At 40.2% G+C, this 20,372-nt stretch overlaps 1 protein-coding gene across 12 annotated transcripts in view; it reads right to left on the reverse strand.

Annotated features, from left to right (window-relative positions):
* nrcama (neuronal cell adhesion molecule a) overlaps nucleotides 1-13,865 on the reverse strand; it is a 64,898-nt gene extending 51,033 nt beyond the window's left edge. For all 12 annotated transcript variants that reach the window (XM_086268122.1, XM_086268114.1, XM_086268113.1 and 9 more), the window contains exon 1: nucleotides 13,662-13,865. The gene's annotated coding sequence lies outside the window, so the exon portion shown is untranslated. The remainder of the gene's footprint in view (nucleotides 1-13,661) is intronic.
* Between the last annotated feature and the right edge of the window lie 6,507 nt (nucleotides 13,866-20,372).

The raw sequence follows: 20,372 nt of genomic DNA on the forward strand, positions 1-20,372 counted from the left end.
GCCATGTATATCAATTGCAGGTCCCAACAATAACCCACGGAGTGCCTGGTGGTCTTGCAATCGCAGGTGGGATCCTGTCCATCTCTAAGTGCTCTGTTTCAGAATTTTTTCCAACCTATCCCCTGTATGATATCATAGATAAGGGGCCTACCTATTTGAAGCCCCATCCACCTGCCGTTCAAATCTTTGGTTTGTGAAAGGCAGCCAATGAAAAGAAAGTTGGCTGAAAGGAAGCGGGAAAGGGGGGCTTGTTTCAGACAGATGAACTGAGGAGTTCCATAAAGACTCAGTATGAAATCAGTATGGGTTATTTTAATGGCATATGTATATATATATATATATATATATATATATATATATATATATATATATATATATATATATATATATATATATATATATATATATATATATATGGTGTAGTGTATTTTTTTATATACACTATGTAAAAGACATTTCTCTCACTTTTTATGCCCAGAGGCAAAGACAAAGGTAAAGATGGAGGAGCACAGGCAATGCTGCAATATTTATGAAACACAGGCTCCACAATGGTAGGAGCGTGATGTCACAAAGAGTGTTGTATCCTGTCTTTTAATCATAATGAGCTACATCTTAATGTAAGGTACACACTCTTTTAGTCATGCCTTCTTTCAAATAACCAGCTTTGAAAGAAATTATAAACACTGGCAAATGGATAAGGGAATATAACAAAATCCATGAGTATGGTATTAAGGCCATAATAACACCACTGATATGGCACTAGTGGCTGCTATCATTGTTGACCGAAAAAGTGACGGTTAATGTGATCCAACCCTGACAGGACACTCCCTTGTCACCTGATAGCTTGTGTTACCTGCCTATATGAATGTGAACCCAGACGAGCTTACCATGGGAAAAGTACATGATACCAGCTTTAGAAATGTAGCTGGTCTTCCACTTATTGAGGGTCCTTTTGTGGATTGACTATCTTGCAGCTGGTATATCACATAGCTGTAATGGATGCCTGGCTTGAAATAATATATAACAAAGCAACAGTGGTTTCCTGTGCCTTTGCATTTATCACAACCTGGGGTCTTTTATGCTGTCATTTAATAGCTTAAAGGGGAAGAAGGTCTTTATGGTTAAATGCCCCACATGATATACAGCACACACACTTGGACTCTGCCAAAAGCCACATTCTACAACATTTCCATAAAAACTAGAAGCAAAGAAACAAACAAGTAAAAAAAAAAAAAACAGCCTGCAGCCAGTGAATAAAGGTTAAATAGGCTTTGTGAGTCACAGATCACAGCTGAAAGTGGAGGAGAGATGGAGTGGGTTGTGGGTCAATACCAGCAGTGTGCATACGGTGGGAAAACGCTTGGAAGGACACAAGGGGGAAAAGAATGCTCGGCAAACTGAGAAGTGCAGAGATGTATGCAGTCCCTCCAGTCATGGAAGTAGTTATAGTTTAAATAATGTGGATGCATTCAAATCCCATAATTCATAACGTTACTTTTCTTCTGTTGAGAGAATTACCAAAGGAAGATATGTAACAATATTTGACGTATATCAGCTGTAGGAAAAAAGCTTTACATAACTTAAATTAAAATTATTATTTTTTCAACTTAAAAAATTCTGGTATATAGAGATGCACTGACAGACCGAGCAGAGAACGCAATCGGATGATTTCCAGTGTTCTTAGCCCAGACTGGTGATGATGTCGTAAGGCTTGTACAATGATACAACTAGCAGAGTGCACAGTCACAGAGAAATGTCGTTACCATGGAAGCTCCTCACTGTGAGAGAAGACACAGAGTTTGTAACAGCAAACCTAATCACCTTCACCCAGCTGAAAAGCAAAATTTTAAAGAAGTTAAGAGACACAAAGTGGCTAAGGCTAAAGCTACCCAGGGTTCACAGCCAGCCACAAGCCAGCAGCCTCGGTATTAGCAAACGATCAAAGCAGTTTCAAGGAAAATTATGGGAGTGATTGGAAAAGAGTAAAGGATTGATGTCCTGTTATCTGATGAAGTAAAAATTATACTGGAATATGGTGCAAGTCACTAACATGTTTAATATACAAATTTAATTTATATTGATATAAATCTGTTGCACCTTCTTTTATTTGGTATAATATGTCAGGTAAAGGTGGATGTACAGCAGCTCATTTTCATTTAATTTTTGTAGCTCTTTCCAGTACCACCAACACTATTATTTTGTTATAGGACAGGAAGTTTGCTTATAGATATATACTATAGTATATATAGTTAGCATATCATACAGTTTGCTTACGTGGAGGTAGCTTGTCTGATCTCAATCTTCCTGTGAGTATCTGCAGACTATATCTGCAGCAGAGGCCTCATGGTTATCTCTTTCCCACAGAAGAGAGATACAAAAGATCAAAAGACTGCAGAAGATCTAGTAGCTCACTTAGTAGGAAACTGCCTGATTGTAATCTGTTTAATCCTTTGATCAGTATCAGCCACTGAGATTCACAAAATTGCTTCTTGCTGAACAGATGAGCATTATCAGAAGCAACTAAGGCAGAATAAAGCAAAATATAAAATCAATACATTAGAGACATATTCTATTAAAGTGTTCTTCTCTTCTGTCTGTGAAGCTCCAATAAGATAAAGTGCTATGACAATAGCCAATGATGCATTTGTCAGCCAAGGTGAGTAACACAACCTGGCACTGAAAGGACAGTACAGAGTAACTGGCAGTCCCAAAACACACCAGCTCAGCAGCTATGAAGGTGAAGGAGACAGAGAGGTCAGAGCAGCTAGAGTCACAGTCTGCAGCCTTCTCGCTGATGGGAAATGCTACTGACGTATAAATGCAGTCACACAAATGCATAAAAATAATGCTGAGTAAGAAAAAAGGGACAAGACTTCTTCTTTTCCGGCAAGTCAGACTCTGCAGCCTGGTTTTCATCAAGTCAGCTAACAAAAAAAATATGCTGGAAGTACATTTAAATGGATTGGTGCACAAAAAAGCATTATCATAAAAGCATATTTTTAGGTAAAATTGTATATTTGTTGTAATTTTTCTAGCAATTGTAATAGAGTATGTAATTTTGCATTAGCAGATTAAATGCAACTTGGTACCTTATATGTGTTATTGTGGTGACAATGGAAGATCTGTGTTGGTTCAAACAGCATGGGGATTTCCAGTCTCTCCATAGTGCAATTTAAGCATCTGAGCATATAACTCATCCGGTTCAAACAAAATTAAAGTTTGTTAATATATTAACATGACAGATGCCTTTCTTTTTATCTCTTATCATCAAGGCCGACAAACTTGAGGGTCTTTAATAGGTTTATCAGTCTGCTGATGGATAGCTTTTCCACCCTGAGAACCGCTTGTCTTCTCGATCCTGCTCATCTGCTCACTGCACAGTTTATTTTTCTCCACAAAGCCATTCTTTGAGTGCAAGCCGAGGACTCTTACTGAGGGAGTGCTCAGAAGAGACTTTCTCCGAGGTCAGACAAGCAAGGTTGAGGACATATGCGGGCTCCATTGAACCGAAGCACTTCTACCACTCCTATACTGACGATTAGCAGACGCTCATTTCAGAGTAACCCCCACGAGCAACTGGGACCGGGCTCACTTTCTCCTGAGGAAACGACTCCAGTCTTCCATGCAGGTGTAGGCTACTCGGGCTGGTGTAGGTGTGGTAAGAGCACTGTCTGATTCAGGTCAGTGAACGGGCTTAAAAAGCAATGCATAATTACACACTCTGCAAATCAAGTATGAAAACTTTAGGATAAAATTCCTCCACTCCTACAGTGGGGCAAAAAAGTATTTAGTCAGCCACCGATTGTGCAAGTTCCCCCACCTAAAATGATGACAGAGGTCAGTAATTTGCACCAGAGGTACACTTCAACTGTGAGAGACAGAATGTGAAAAAAAAAAATCCATGAATCCACATGGTAGGATTTGTAAAGGATTTATTCGTAAATCAGGGTGGAAAATAAGTATTTGGTCAATAACAAAAATACAACTCAATACTTTGTAACATAACCTTTGTTGGCAATAACAGAGGTCAAACATTTACTATAGGTCTTTACCAGGTTTGCACACACAGTAGCTGGTATTTTGGCCCATTCCTCCATGCAGATCTTCTCGAGAGCAGTGATGTTTTGGGGCTGTCGCCGAGCAACACGGACTTTCAACTCCCGCCACAGATTTTCTATGGGGTTGAGGTCTGGAGACTGGCTAGGCCACTCCAGGACTTTCAAATGCTTCTTACGGAGCCACTCCTTTGTTGCCCGGGCGGTGTGTTTTGGATCATTGTCATGTTGGAAGACCCAGCCTCGTTTCATCTTCAAAGTTCTCACTGAAGGAAGGAGGTTTTGGCTTAAAATCTCACGATACACGGCCCCATTCATTCTGTCCTTAACACGGATCAGTCGTCCTGTCCCCTTGGCAGAAAAACAGCCCCATAGCATGATGTTTCCACCCCCATGCTTCACAGTAGGTATGGTGTTCTTGGGATGCAACTCAGTATTCTTCTTCCTCCAAACACGACGAGTTGAGTTTATACCAAAAAGTTCTACTTTGGTTTCATCTGACCACATGACATTCTCCCAATCCTCTGCTGTATCATCCATGTGCTCTCTGGCAAACTTCAGACGGGCCTGGACATGCACTGGCTTCAGCAGCAGAACACGTCTGGCACTGCGGGATTTGATTCCCTGCCGTTGTAGTGTGTTACTGATGGTGACCTTTGTTACTTTGGTCCCAGCTCTCTGCAGGTCATTCACCAGGTCCCCCCGTGTGGTTCTGGGATCTTTGCTCACCGTTCTCATGATCATTTTGACCCCACGGGATGAGATCTTGCGTGGAGCCCCAGATCGAGGGAGATTATCAGTGGTCTTGTATGTCTTCCATTTTCTGATGATTGCTCCCACAGTTGATTTTTTCACACCAAGCTGCTTGCCTATTGTAGATTCACTCTTCCCAGTCTGGTGCAGGTCTACAATACTTTTCCTGGTGTCCTTCGAAAGCTCTTTGGTCTTGGCCATGGCGGAGTTTGGAGTCTGACTGTTTGAGGCTGTGGACAGGTGTCTTTTATACAGATGATGAGTCCAAACAGGTGCCATTCATACAGGTAACGAGTGGGGGACAGAAAAGCTTCTTACAGAAGACGTTACAGGTCTGTGAGAGCCAGAGATTTTCCTTGTTTGAGGTGACCAAATACTTATTTTCCACCTTAATTTACGAATAAATTCTTTACAAATCCTACCATGTGGATTCATGGATTTTTTTTTCAAATTCTGTCTCTCACAGTTGAAGTGTACCTCTGGTGCAAATTACTGACCTCTGTCATCATTTTAAGTGGGGGAACTTGCACAATCGGTGGCTGACTAAATACTTTTTGCCTCACTGTATATAAAGTGATGATGCAGTTATTTGCAGCTGCATATGTAGTGAAAAGCTGCCAGATTCAATTATACCCTATAAATACAGCCTTAATAGTCATTGTTAAGGCTGGTTGGTTCACAATTGTCATGTGATGCTGGTGCCTTGAACCAATTGGATGTCTGGTGCGATAAAAGAGGTTCTTTAATGGCTTCTTTGACTTAAATCCTTACTAATCATTTTAGAGCTGTGACAAAGATTCGGCTGCCTGGGGGTAATTTTATTTTTAAGCTGCCTATACAATGAATTAAGATCACACCACCAGGATTTGAGCATGCTTCCTTTGTTTCCTTAACAGTATATTTTAAAAACTTCAGGGATAAGAGGAACTGGAAGAATTTGCAGTTTGTCAGAAGTGGAAATCTATGTGGTTTTAAGAGATCTGGAGACATCTGCTATGTTGTGAAGATAATCATATCTAAACAAACTGTGCATATGTCTCAGTATATGAAATCAAATCAGCCCTTCAGAAAAACATGTTGGACTTTTTTTTTTTTTTTTACACTCAGCAAGTGACATCTACCACCAGTCTGGCAACTCATCTGCTCTCACCCACTCTACCATCTGTTGCCCACCTGATCCCCACAAGCAACTCACCTGCAGTCTACAAGCAGGGTCACACTTACTGATTGCTTTCTATTCAAAAGGGCCTGGAATAATATTGAGGGGCAGATAGTTACAGTCATTATTGATTATCATTTAGCCTTGATTGTTGTGTTACTATATTAGTGGACACATGCAGGATTCAATATGTGTGTATACATGTGAGCCAGGAGTTCAAGATTGCTATGCCATGCATCCTTTTATTAATCTTAGTCTTGTTGTGTTCCTTCACTCTATTCTCCAGCATTGTGCCTTCCCATTTCTCTTTCCTTACCTTTCATTTCCTTTCATAATTCAATTAATAAATATTTTTAACTTTTTTTTTTCAAATTCCACAAAAGGCTTTCTAAGCTCTCTGCACTGTAGCTGTGGTTTTTTTTGCAGAGCGATATCAATTTAGGTTTTTTATGAACGATACCAATACTGATAATTGGTGATGTAAAAAATCTGATATATATAGAGATAGAGATATATGCTTTGCCTGACTCTGCTTGGATTTACTGGTTGTTGTCTTTGTGACATTCCAAACATGTATTGTCTTGTGGACAAAGTATGCAACATCCACCCTTATAACATGGTTGAATGGTGTTTCTCCTTGCTCTTCTTTACATTAAATTATTTACATTAAAAAACACCAACAAATTGGCAAATATTTAATATTAGCCAATAATATCAGCCTGCCCATAAATCAGTTAGGACAATATTGTTTTCTGTGTGTAACTCAGTACACAGTCCCTGCCACTTGGTTTGGATGTTGTCAGCCCAGTGAATAGACGTTATCTAGTATTATCAGTCTCATAGTGCCAGTAGGTGGCTGTCTCTGCATAATAAGACCTGGTTTCATTCTCTCAGGTAATCAAAAGTTAGCCATTGTTTTTCTATGGCAACAAAGTTCATAAAATTAGACTGCATATGTGGAAAAGGAGTAAATTAACCAACTCTCAAAGCTGTACATAAGTTCAAGACTTGTCTTTTGGACTTTAGTATTTTGTATTTTGATCTAACTCGCTGTTAGATCGTCGTTTTTTTCTGAATTAAAACCACTTGATTAAAGTTGGAAAAATATCACAGTTTGGTTTAAAATACAATTTTTGTACAACATAAAGAACATGCTTCAAACCTGCATGAGCAGCTTATCCATGGCATTCAACACTGGAGATTTAGAAGTTCTTTAAGAAAACCATGAGATGTCTCCTTCATAACCTGAATGTTTATCACTGAATGCAGTCTGCTGAGCAGTTAAAAATGCATTAAGCCTCTTGAGATATAACATCTCATTTTCAAAGGGGTCAAGTAGGTTTAGGAGGGGGGTGCCTACTGGTAGCTGCAAATAGACACCATTTTCATATGTCTAGCTTGAAGGACTGACTTGTTTAAATGAAAATCTGGTTCTAGCTCACTGTCTACCCTACGACAGTTGGAACGATGCAACTTATTGAGTTGATCACAAAACAAGACACAATCGAAGATATCAAGGCGAATCGAGATATCGCCCTGCCTTAGCTGGAGATTCAGTTTTTAATTTAAGCTCTAGCTTGGTGTTTATGTTAGCAAAGACATCAAATACTTGAATTTAGCCTTGCAGAAAATCAGATCTGCTTGACACAATACAGCTTATTTGCTGTAGTCCTCAAAGCCCCTCACTGAGCAAAACTGGGTCTCTTCCATCTTCCCGAAACAACATCATATTCCAAAAATGGAAAACACACACACACACACACACTCAATTACAAAACCATCTGTCTTGTATAAAAAAAAGGAGAGGAGAACACTAGCATCTGCTCTATCAGAGACCTTCCAGCAGAAGCTACGTGTCACCCTCCCGCCCTGGCTTTAACTTGTCCCCATTCTCTAATTCATCAATCTTCAACCACTGATGCTAATTTTCATGTGTTCCAATTCGTTAATGAAAACAGCCACCCAGACACATTCAGCCATGAGCCAAGCGGTACAGCAAAGATGAGGGGTGATGTTTATGTTCCCCCACCCCACCATCGCCGCAGGGTGCTATTAACCCACAGAGTACCGAAGGATCTATGATGTACTATGATGCTAATTGTGTTCATTCGGCTGCAGCTTCCACAGCACGAATGAGTAAATCTGGTATGAAGACAAAACCCCAAGATGCTCCTGTTGTGACTTCATTAGTATGTGCACCTGAATACTTTATTGTTCTTATATAGTACTGGCAAGAAAAAAAAACAATCTCTGTAGACGAATTTAACAAAAGAAGCAATGTTTCCTTGTTGTTTCCAATTTCAATATATTAAACACCAATTCTGAAAGAAAAATGACATATCAAATACATACTGGAGGTAATAATGTACAAGCTCTCCTATGGGAGCCTCATAATAGTTAAAGTAGGATACTTGTATGTTTTTCCAGTTGAATTTAACAACTAATCAACAGGGAAGTTTATTTTTCAAAGTTTATGATTATAAAATGTAATTTTTACAATGTGTTTCTTTATTTTTACATGGAATAATTTGATCTGTTAGAACAAGAACAGGAATTCAAAGACATTTGAAATTAGGACACGGTAAATGTAATTTCTTTCAATGGGATTCTATTAAGTTTATGAAAAAAATTGCAAATGTATTAATAATGCTAACATATTATTTTGTCACTAATTAAATCACATTAACCTAAAAAATGGCAAAGTAAAAAAAAATTAAATTAAATGTACTATATTAATTCATCATTACTATTAGTTGCACTTTGCTTTACAGGTTGGATCTCGTTTGCCTTCAATATTAATTCTTAATTGCACAAATTCAACAAGGTGCTGGAAACATTCCTCGCACATTTTGGTCCATACTGACATGACAACATCCCACAGGCGCAGCAGATTTGTTGGCTGCACATCCACAGTATGCATCTCCTCCATCTCTCCAAAGGTGCTCTATTGGATTCATATCTGGTGAGTGTCGAGGCCATTTGAGTGCAGTGAGTTGATTTCATTTTCAGGGCACCATTTTGCGATGATTTGAGCTTTGTGACATGGTGTGCTATCCTGCTGGAAGTCGCCATCAGAAGATGGTTGAAGGCTTCAGATAGAATGAACATGGTCAGCAACAACACTCGGGTAGGCTGTGTGTGTGAGGCTGTGCAAACCATGGCCTCAGATTCAGCTTCTTAGCTGACTTGAGTGGTACTAGTTGTGGTCTTCTGCTGCTATAGCCCACCTGCTTCAAGGTTTAACAGGAGGTGCATTCATGCATTTTTTTCTCTTTTTCTGACCATTCTTTGTAAACCATAGAGTTGACTGTGTGGGGGAAATCGCAGTAAATAAGCAGTTTCTGCAATACTCAGAACAGCCAGTCTGCCACCAACACCTATGCTACTGTCAAAGTCAATTAAGTGACCTTTCTTCCCCATTCTGAATCCCAATTTGAACTTCAACAGGTCACATTTATCATGTCTACATACCTAAATATACTAAGCTGCCGCTGTGTGATTTCCTGTTTGGATAATTTAGTTAATGAGCAGTTGAACAGGTGTATCTAACAAAGTGGCCATTCGCTTCATGCGCATATATTCTTTCTTCATTAATTTTTCTGGTTTTAAAAGTTGACCTAATTATGCTTGTAATTCTTCCTTGAGGTTATTTTCCACTGTAATAACCTCAAGCTCTAATCACAGCTATACTATGGAAAAGAAAACCTTTTCAGAGAATGAAACTAATTTAAATCCTTGGTGTTATATAAGGAAGCTGACCTGAACCCTGATCCCCAATCAGTCTGAAAACAACATCATACCTGTCTCTGGTTTATAGATCGTTCGATCATTTAAGTCGACAGCGGTTACAATGAGAATACACCGAAACCAAAACTTCGAGCTCCATCGCCTGACTTCTCGTCTAATGGGCTGTGGATAAATGGGAGAGCAGGAGAGTGATGGTGACAGTGCATCTGCCATGAGTAATGGCTCAGTGCTGGCACTGCTCTGACAGGCCGGGGAGTTTTCACAGGAGACTGGAGGTATGTCGTCTGATGTCTCATGGGGGAAAAGCTCACCAACAGCAGTCATGCCCACAGTGCCAACATGCAACACCTGCCATGCCATGGGATAACAATTATAGTACTACCGGTACTATTATAACACTATTTACAGCTGCAAGAACATTTAAACAAACCCGGTGTTCGCTACTTTTAAAAGAGAAGATTATTTTAGGTAACATTTTTAAATAAAGAGAAAAGGACCTGAAGGAATTGTTGACTCGTCATATAAAAGCTGAGGTGATATGTAATAGCGGTACTGTTATATTCAAGTGTCTTGATGTAGTTCAGACTTTTCATTTCATTTTTCAAACCTGTGCTTTTCCTTGCTGTGACTTGTCAAAATGTTTTCAGTGAAAAGCTTTAATATAATTCAGTACCTGTCAGTTACAACTGTGTACAATCTTTTTTTTTTTCTCTATTAATTCTCACCTGTGTATTTTTTTCAGTGGCCTAACATGGGCTGGCTTTGGCAGGAGATCGTATAACTGCAGAGAGCTTCGTCAGGTACGTTTTAGAAGAAATTAAAACCTTAAAGGCAGTTAAAGTTAGATATGTTTTCTTGCAGTCTTAGCTCTCGCTGTGTTTTCCTGGAGATTATAAAAGAACAGAGAGTTAAATGCTGACTGGAGCTTTGTAGGTTAATGTTAATGTAATGTAGGTTAGCAGGTTGATATTAGCATTCTGGTGCCGCCTCGCACAGCACAATTATAGGCTTCCTGTTCACTGCAACAATTATTAAACCTGCAAATATTTTCTGTGCTCTAAAGTACTTTCCTATGCAGGGTCAATTTTTTCAGAATTTTTTCATAGGGGTGACCATATGGAGGCTACAAAAATATTGGGGTGGCACACCAAAAACAGAAGATCGTGAGGGATGTACAAAGTGACACAATACGAATGACAAAAACTGCATATGTAGTAATAAATAACAAGTTAATGTTTCAACTCATTGTAGGCTGTCTTCCTCTCGCTTGTGCTCATGTTTACTAAAATTATTACCATCTTTGGATAGTCATGCCAGGGGGCGCTAGCAAATTTTGGGTGTGGCCAGTGCCCCCCTTGGCCCCCCCTTGGTGGTGCCCCTGGGTCAGAGTGGGCGCACGGCATCAAGTCATATTGAATCACGCTGTAAATGTTAGTACCCCAAGGAAAACCCCCCACAAAACTCACACTTTAAATTCTGCAGTGACACACAGTGCCATTCTTATTGCCTCCAAAAAGATTCTACCCACTCATGGACTGTTTTGCAGCCAGGCGTGGAAGTCACTGGTGACTTTCTGCAGCATATAGAACAAGCATGTATGCATTTAATTAAAGACTACGCAAAGAGCAGTGCTTGTTTGTTTGTTTTTCACTGCATAACAGGGACACTGGGCTCAGTTCCTTGAAATCACAATGAATAAGCAAATCAGGGTTGCAGTCATTTACATTACATTGCATTTACATTTGAGTCTATATTATGTAGCGGTGGAAATCCCACAACAGAACACTATCACAATAGTTCATTCATGATATGATATGATATTTTATTTAATAAAATATCAACATTTGGTGATATCTGATATCAATCAGATATCAGTCTGCAATCGAATGGGATCACGTTAGCAATTTCATGCAATTTCTTCCTGATAATACAACAATTAACTGTGATAAATTGTCAAAAAATCCCATATTTTCTATCTACATATATTTCTTATCTACATTTCTGTCTATCATATCTACATAGACAGATATTCACATTTAACTGTTACAATTATGTCAAACTGCATCTGTTTGCAGAAATGTTGCCTCCTATCAAGCAACCTGTGCAATTACAACCAAAACTGGTACTTGTGACTGAACTATTAGCTTGCTCTGAATTAGGAGGCAGCAGTGGGACGGTTTTTCGGCTGAGCAGATTTAAAGTAAATTTGCTCAACTAACATTATCCCAGGATAGCGGTGCATGAGATGAGCCCTCTTGTTCATAATATTCACAGAGAAATCAAATTTATTTTAAAAAATACTGCTATTTGGTGTTCCTGTATCGATACACCGTCATGCAAAATACTGCGATACTATGCTATATCAACTTTTCTCCCACACTTGTGCTGTTATAGCAAATACGTTCTGTTTATTCAGTTCCACCTTCATCTCATCCACAGACACAGACCACACTGTAGCTTCAGAACAGTTTCCAGCACATTCACATCTTCAATCCCACACTGTAAGCAACTTGTCTGTTAAATTACAGTCAGAACTAGTAGAATTTAAACAATTATTTACTTTTCATCCTGCCTACATCTATACAACAGCAGAAATGTTCTGTATTGATTCTACGCTTTAATGTATAATACTGACAGCTGTTTGGATGCATTATACTATTTTTTTAGTATGCCCACCATAATCCCCACAGTAAAATCACACGTCGTCCCCAGTGTGCCCTAAACTCAGTTTCTTGTCTTTCTTGGACTGCGGCAGGACATCAGCTTTGTCACAACTCCCTGCTGTATTGCACATTTCCTTCCATGCAGATGATCACTACAGCATCTACACCATCATGGCCCATCGCTAATTAACCCTTAACACTGCATCACACCATTCTAACAAAGTGCAAACACACAAAGCACTCACATAACCATTGTAATACGTCTAGATGAATGGCAGAAACGCTCACATTCCTACTGATGTTGGAGTGCTGTCTAATCCTTCGGTGACTGCAGTATTCTTTATTTCTAAATGCACATTTTGCAGTATTCAGGTGCACTCACTGAGAATCATAGATTTCTACATTTTACAGCATTTTGTCTTAAACTGTCTACACTTTAACAAACTTCCAACTCACAAGTTCATTAGAACATGGCCAACATTTGCTCAGTAATATTCACTAATCATTAATGACAAAGGACTGCTAAATGCTACTATTACAATTATATGGCAAGGTGAACAACATTTTTTTAGCTGATGTAGTAATAATAATAAGATTGGGTTTAATATGACTGCTGATGTATATTTCAAGCAAATCTTGAAAAATATTAAAGGCTGTCCTCGTCTCTGTGCCTTTGTCCTCCAAACTCATGTATAATGGTTTCGTTTTATCGACTATAATCAGTCGAGCTCTTACCCTACATCTCAAAATCTCTGATATGAAATCAAGGGCGGCTTAAGCTTCCCTTTAAGTCAAAACACTTGAAATGACACCGGGAGGATGGAGGGGGGAGCTGAGCTACAGCTGGCAGCATCACCAGCAGACATCCGCTCAGCGTTTTCACGGGCCTGCCCGCACCGGCCGGCAGCACCGACCCTGCTGCACCAGCAGCTTCATTCAACGCCAGGGCCCACCGACAAACCGCTTTCCCTCCCCTCCTGTGGCTTTGATGCTACTGCTCCTCAAGATGCAGTGCGGCTAGTGCACGCACTGCAACGTCTGCCTCATACTCGGCGGCATCCAAAATAATACCGGGCGTCCATATTGCTGTGTTACCGCAAACCTGGGCATCCTGGACCAGCCAGCATCACAGGGACATCGCGGCAGATGACAAGACTTGACACACTCGCTGCACCATTACCCTAACCCTTATGTCGTGGGGGGGATGAAAGAATAAAGACACCCCCCTCCTTCACACACCCCCACTCCATCTTTAAAGAACCAAAAGAGATGAGAAACACTCACCGTTTTCTACAACCCGACTGTTGTTTCCTCCACCCCGTCAGTGAAATGTGTGTTGATGCTGCTGAAAAGGCTGAGAGAGGCGCGCGTGTGTGCTGTGGGTAGGTGTGTGTGTTTCAGAGTCTGTGTCCGGCTGGTGCGTGTCCGCCCCCCCCCCCTCTCAGCCGCTGCTACAGCAAGCTGTGGTCCACACGGGTCCTCCGCTCTCCCCAGCAGCTCCCCTACCGCTGTCAAAACCAGCAGCGACAGAGATCGTCTACGCTCAGAGAGGATGACGCACTCCTCTCACAAAAAAGGGACCAAGCTTTAGCCCAACATTTGACTTTGTGCTTTAAACATTGTATAAACAAGGCCTACATGCCATGAAAACTTTTATGCCATTTACCCCAGCAGGAAAAGAAGCTCATCAGCATGTTTTCATCGTAATGGAGAAACAACAGTAAAAGCTAAGATTTCTGTCAAATAAGGTAACACAGACTCCCTATATGATTATATTTCTAAGGCAGGTAAATACTCTGTCAGGTACTTAATTAATATTATTAATCTATTGATTTTAGTCTAATATAAACTAGTAGTAATCTAAAACCTCACAAAAAGAAGACTATTTTCTTTTAAACCAGAGTGAGACTCCTTTGCTTTAATGTTTTCAGTCGTTACCAATGTGACGCAGATTAAAAAAAACAAAAACAACAACAAAAACAACAACAACAAAAAAACACCCAACTACAGCGACCCCTCTTTAATGAGCGCAGCAGAGGGGCCTGCGGGCGAAGGTGCGTGAAACAAACAGTCCTGCCGGGATGTAAAGGCTTTATTTCTAAAACGTTGAAACCATTACTTTAGTAAATCATCATTAAGCTTTGTTTGCTTTATAGTTTTGGCTCTTGTTTTTAAAGACCTTACATTTGCAAGATTTAGATGTTGAGACATTGAGCAGTTTAGTCATTGGCACTTACGTTGGCTTTGCTGCCAGTGTTTTTCACTGGCACCTTCAAAAGTCTCCATTCAGTATAAAATTAACACAGTGTGCTGCTAATAGATGTTTCCCAATGTCACGTGCCTGGACTGGACAGATGGCCTATACAGATATGAACAAGGCCTTGCTGGTGTCAAACACTCCACTGCACATTACATTTTCATTACTGGCCCGCCATCCCACTACATATTTTAAACTGCAGATCCTTCTTCTCACATGACAGCTGTATGCGTGAACACTCCTCACCTATCCCACATAACTCAGGTCGTGTCATGTCAGGGACACAGGAAGTATGTCTTCTATAGACTGCAGCCATCAACACCAGTAATCTACAGACTCACTATCTCTCTCTCACTCACCATCACTACATACACTACTAAAAAAAAGGAACACTTTTCAATCAGAGTAAGCAGTTAAACTTATGGTATAATGAAGTGAACAGTTAAGTAGCAGGGGGGTGCTAATCAGTTTCAGTTGCTTTGCTGTTACTGAAAAAGGAGCAACAATGACACAACTCCTATAACAGAAATAGCTTTAGGCTACAGGTGGATGCCACTTTTATTTTTTTCACCAGCTTTGCATTTGTCTAGAGTAGGGGTGGGCAACTCCAGGCCTCAAGGCCCGGTGTCCTGCAGGTTTTAGATATATCCTTGATCAAACACAGCTGATTTAAATGGCTAAATTACCTCCTCAGCATATCTTGAAGTTCTCCAGAGGCCTGGTAATGAACTAATCATTTGATTCAGGTGGGTTGACCCAGGGTGAGATCTAAAACCTGCAGGACACCGGCCCTTGAGGCCTGGAGTTGTCCACCCCTGGTCTAGAGTCAGTGTCAGAATCAAAAACAGACTTCCTGAGGGTGGCTTGGGTGCCCGACGTCCTCTAGGACAGCAGCCCCCAACCTTTTTGCGCCACAGACCGGTTTATGTCCAACGATATTTTCAAGGCCTTTAAGGTGTCGCGGATAAATACAACAAAATAAAAGCTGTACCAGTACCAAAAAAGAAGATTTATTCATAACAAATGGGAAAAGACCCAGGGAAACCCATTTAACAATAAAAACTATTTTTTTAAAAAAAGATAAAAACCCTGAAAACTATACATTTCACACCTGAGCCTCAACTCGGGGACCGCTACTCTAGGACGCTGTGCTCACTACCCAGCACTGTGTGTTTTGCCATAGAATACCAGAATTAGCATGTCCAGACATGAAAGAGTCTGGAGAAGCCATGGCAATAGTATGCACCTCAATCTGACCAGAAACTCAGTGATGCCCTGGTTCATATCTGGGATCGGGGATTCCTTGGGACACCATCTATTGCCAAACAAACTACTGAATACCATTTTGAGTTGCTGCAATGCAACTTTGCAATTTGATGGTTGGAGTCTCTTTTAATTAAGCCCTCTATACGTTGATCATTTTAATTTCTATCAAATGTTGTAGCATCCTTTTTGTTCCCAACACATTATCCAGTCCATATCAGTATAATATCCAGCATGAGGTTTTTCTCCCATAAAGATCTGATGTTTTTAGAGTGTTCCTTTAATTATTCTGAGAAGTGTATTTTCACCATTATATGTCAGCAAAAAGAAAAACAGTGAGCTTGGAGTTTGCAGCTGTGGCTTAATCATATGTAGCTTCCCACAGGGCAGGCTCAGATCATCAACACTGTTTAGGGGGAAAAAGGATATACGTACAGTTTGTCCACGATATGTGCATGAAGTAACACTCATCTGGGCCGAGGGACATTAGCCTTCACCACTGTGCAGAGTGCTGTAACGTGCAGTAATGGTGACAAGGCCTGAGGGAAGGCCACCACCAAAACAAACACAACTTAATGTGAGATGAAAAATATGCTGCTGTGTCTGTACATGTACGTTCAAACCTCAGAGAGAATGTTGTGCACCAGCTCATGGGTGTGACTGATATTATCCTTTTAAAGACGTGCAGACGTTGAAACGGTGGGCACAGGCACTGATGTCTGACATTTCCACAGGGCAAGTAGGATGTTTGTGTGTGTGTGTGCGCAGGTGTGTCTCCATATTAACTGGCTGACAGAGACCTGCAGAGAGCAATGGCACTGTGCAAACTCAGTTTTCGCTCAGTGAAAGACATGGCGAGACAAGATTATTTATTTATTTAATTTTTTTAAGAGTGCGACATTACTGGCAGACACACCACTAAGTGGAAAAACACTCCTGCAGCAGTACTTTAACATATTTTCATGCATCAGAGGCTTTCTCTGTGTCCTGGAAAGCCTTCGTATTCCTATCACCAAGCATCTTTTAAGGCCAAAATATGTCGGACTTGGAGTGGGGTCTACACCAGAGCTTCTCTGTGCCACTGTATGATTTAAAAACAGTTTATACAGGACAGGATATATTATGGCAAGACAGTGTATGTATAACATTCACCAGATATATATTTCCACACTGTTAATGTTTACACTGAAGAGAAGCAGCTAGAGTCTTCTTCTCACTCATCAGTATGAGCTAGAGGTGGGCAAATATTGATAGTATCGATACTAATGCTGGTATTGGTATTGGATCGATACTTTGTTTCTTTCCTTTAGGTTCAGTATGTAGCCCACTGAATTGTGTTGCATAAATTATTTCTTTGGAAATGAAAAAATATACCTTTAATAACAGAAATTGATCTAAAGTGGTTTGGAGACAGGCTTCTTTACATTCCAGGCACATTTATATGATACTCTGAAAAACCCAGTTTTGAAATACATGTTTGTTTGTTTTGTTGTGTTAACTCATTATAGTGGAAAGTAAAAAAAATATCACAGTGATATAGTGGCCATTAAAATGTGTTCAGAATGTGAAAATTGGTGATTATTCATCTCATAAGTATTTTTCAGACTGCTCAGCCCTGCATAAGTTAAACATATCAGTGCTGGTATTGGTATCTGCAATACTGGGCCTGTATTAGCAAGATCCCAAGCACTACTGGCTGAAATGCAGCCCCAAACCATGATAGAGCCTCCACAGTGCTTTACAAATAGCTGCATATACTCACTATTGTACTTCTTTCCTTACCTCTCCCATATATACTGACAAAGATTTAAATAATATTTCATATTGGATTTTTCAGTTCAGTTCATATGTAATTTGGGATAGCATGAATATGAACTTGTTCAGAGTACTCGGACTGCGTCAACCCAGGGAATCGTGAGAAGGAAATACACTTAAAAAAACTGAGTGAGTGCTGGGCCATTTTTTTTCTCCTTTCTTCCTTATTCATATTCATATGAGGGAATTCGAAACCTGTAACCCCTTTTCCCGTGGGTGCACTCACACAATTGGAACTACTTTAGACTGAGAGATTGCAATCTCGCATTTAGGGGGTGGCGGCTGTGAATCTCAATACAGAGTAGAGCCACGATAAAAGAGAAGTCAGTCACCTTGTAACAACATCTGGTCACATGCTACACTTTTGTTTGTATAAGAAGATGGCAGATCCTGGCAGACGTTGATCTGATAATCACATAAGCCAAGAGCGTGAACTTGAAAACAAGAGGAGAAACTTGGCACATGCTTCAAACACTGAGCAAAAAACAAAGAGACACATTTATTAAGTTCCAAATGACTTTCTATAGCAGTGAAATAAAGCAGGTCTGCTGTGTAACACATTTTTGCCAAAATCTGAGGCAATTTTAAGCAAACGTGGGCACACATACGTTGAGAAGATTGTCAATGGGAACCAAAGCAGTTGCTAGGGAACACCAGGAACAGGAGGCGTAGAGACAGACAGCTCTTGCTATAGTGCGGTGGTATGAACTATTTATATAGACGCTTCATGTAAACAGTGCTTGGCGGACTTCACTCTACCCTGGCATTTTGGCCTTTAACACCGAAGAGAACAGAATGAAAATTGCGTGTGAGTGTTAATGTTACATTCACCTCATTTGTCTCTCTTGACCACCCTTGTCAAAGACACCCAAGTCTCTATATCTCCATCTCTATCTCCCCATCTATCTATCTGTAAATAAACATATGTAAGAACAGCAAAGAGCAACAGCAATTATTTCAACATTTTTAATTTGCTACATAAACAGAAAACGTAGAAATGCAGCCAACCCTGACCCACTCTCTGTCTTAAACCTTGAGATATAAATTGCAGCACCTTCAGCATGAAAGTTTTACTTCTTATACAAACTCACTGGCCAGTTTACCAGGAACTCATTGGACCCTTATTTGCCTTCAAAAGCGCCTTAATTATACAAACTGGGGCTGGAAATATTCCTCTGAGATTGTGGTGCATATTGACATGACAGCATCACACAGTTGCTGCAGATTTCCTGCACACAGTGCTGCTGTACAAAGGTGCTCTACTGGATTCAGACCAGGTGACTGTGGAGTTCATTTGAGTACAGTAAACTCATTTTCCTGTTGAAGAAACCGGTTTGAGATGATTTGAGATTTGTCACAAGGTGTGTTATCCTCCTGGAAGCAGCCATCAGAAGATTGATTACACTGTAGTCATTAAGGGGTGGACACGGTTAGAAAATACACAGGTAGGCTGTGGTGTTTAAATAATGCCAGTTGGTACTAAGGGGTAAATGCTCAGTTCAAACATTTTAGCATGCAACCTAACTGTACTGAGATCCTGCCATGTGATTGGCTGTTAGTTATTTGTGTTAGCAAGCTGTTGAACCGGTATGCCAAACAAAGTGGGCTGTGAGTGTATTCCACAGTAGTGAAGAGTGAATTCTCTGCCATCTATCAAATTTTGGACAAATAACATAAAAACAAAAAGTCAGCGCTCTATCAATCATGTTAATATATCGAAAAGGGTGGAACTTTTACTTTGAAACAGTCAGGGAATTCCTGACTCGAAGAGTATTTTGAGCCATGTTTATCACAGACACTTTCAGCCACACTGGTAGCTGTACACACCCCTGCAGGATCTCTCACCCCGTTATCAGTGTTCACTTAATGAAAAAAATCACTCTAGAGCAAGGACGAGAGTAGGCAGCACGATCGTAAATCAGGATCTGACGTTTGGCTGAGGCCACGGTCAATCTCAAGCTGGTACTGAAGAGAGAAAAAAAATAAAAGGTCCATCAATCCGCATGTCAAACTGTGATGTTGACACACTGAATGCAGGAGTGAGACATCAATGCAGGGAAATACTTGCACTACTCTGATATCTGTAGCTTTTGAGTGTTTGCAGGTGCAGCTTTTAGTGGCATGCCGTTTATGTTGATGGGGTAACGGCAGCATGACTGGGAGGAATGATCCCGTGGAATTTCAAGTGACAATCAATGAGATCAAAACAACAAAGCAAAAACCTAATGCGCGCAACTGGAAAAAGAAAAGCAATTCATCATAAGACGACACTTGGCATTCTTCATTGACATGTCTTTTGTGTGGCGCGTTGTGATTTGTGTGTGTCCTTATTTTAAATGACACTGAGGCAGCAGAAACTGAAAGCAGATATACATCACACACGCACACACAAACACAAAGAGAAACAAAATCACTTCTATTTGCTCTTTAGGTGTTTAGGAACTAAGGAGAGACATTTCTGCAGTTTTGAAAACAAAATGATTTTCCATTCTTGGATGGTATAGGATTTCAACGCAATCCTCAATACACTGGGTGTTCCTTTGTCTGTTGGTTTGTTTCCTAACACCCCAAATGTTATAAATGAGTGACAGGTAAAGATGCTAAAATAATACAGAAAATCAAAACTATCAGATGAGCCCACAGTGGCAACAGTGGGAAGG

Source organism: Aulonocara sp. 'chitande type north' Nkhata Bay, linkage group LG17 (assembly GCF_057382095.1).
Source record: "Aulonocara sp. 'chitande type north' Nkhata Bay isolate Kocher_YH1m ecotype deep benthic linkage group LG17, A_spYH_male_GT1.1, whole genome shotgun sequence".
NCBI classification, from domain to species: Eukaryota; Metazoa; Chordata; class Actinopteri; order Cichliformes; family Cichlidae; genus Aulonocara; species Aulonocara sp. 'chitande type north' Nkhata Bay.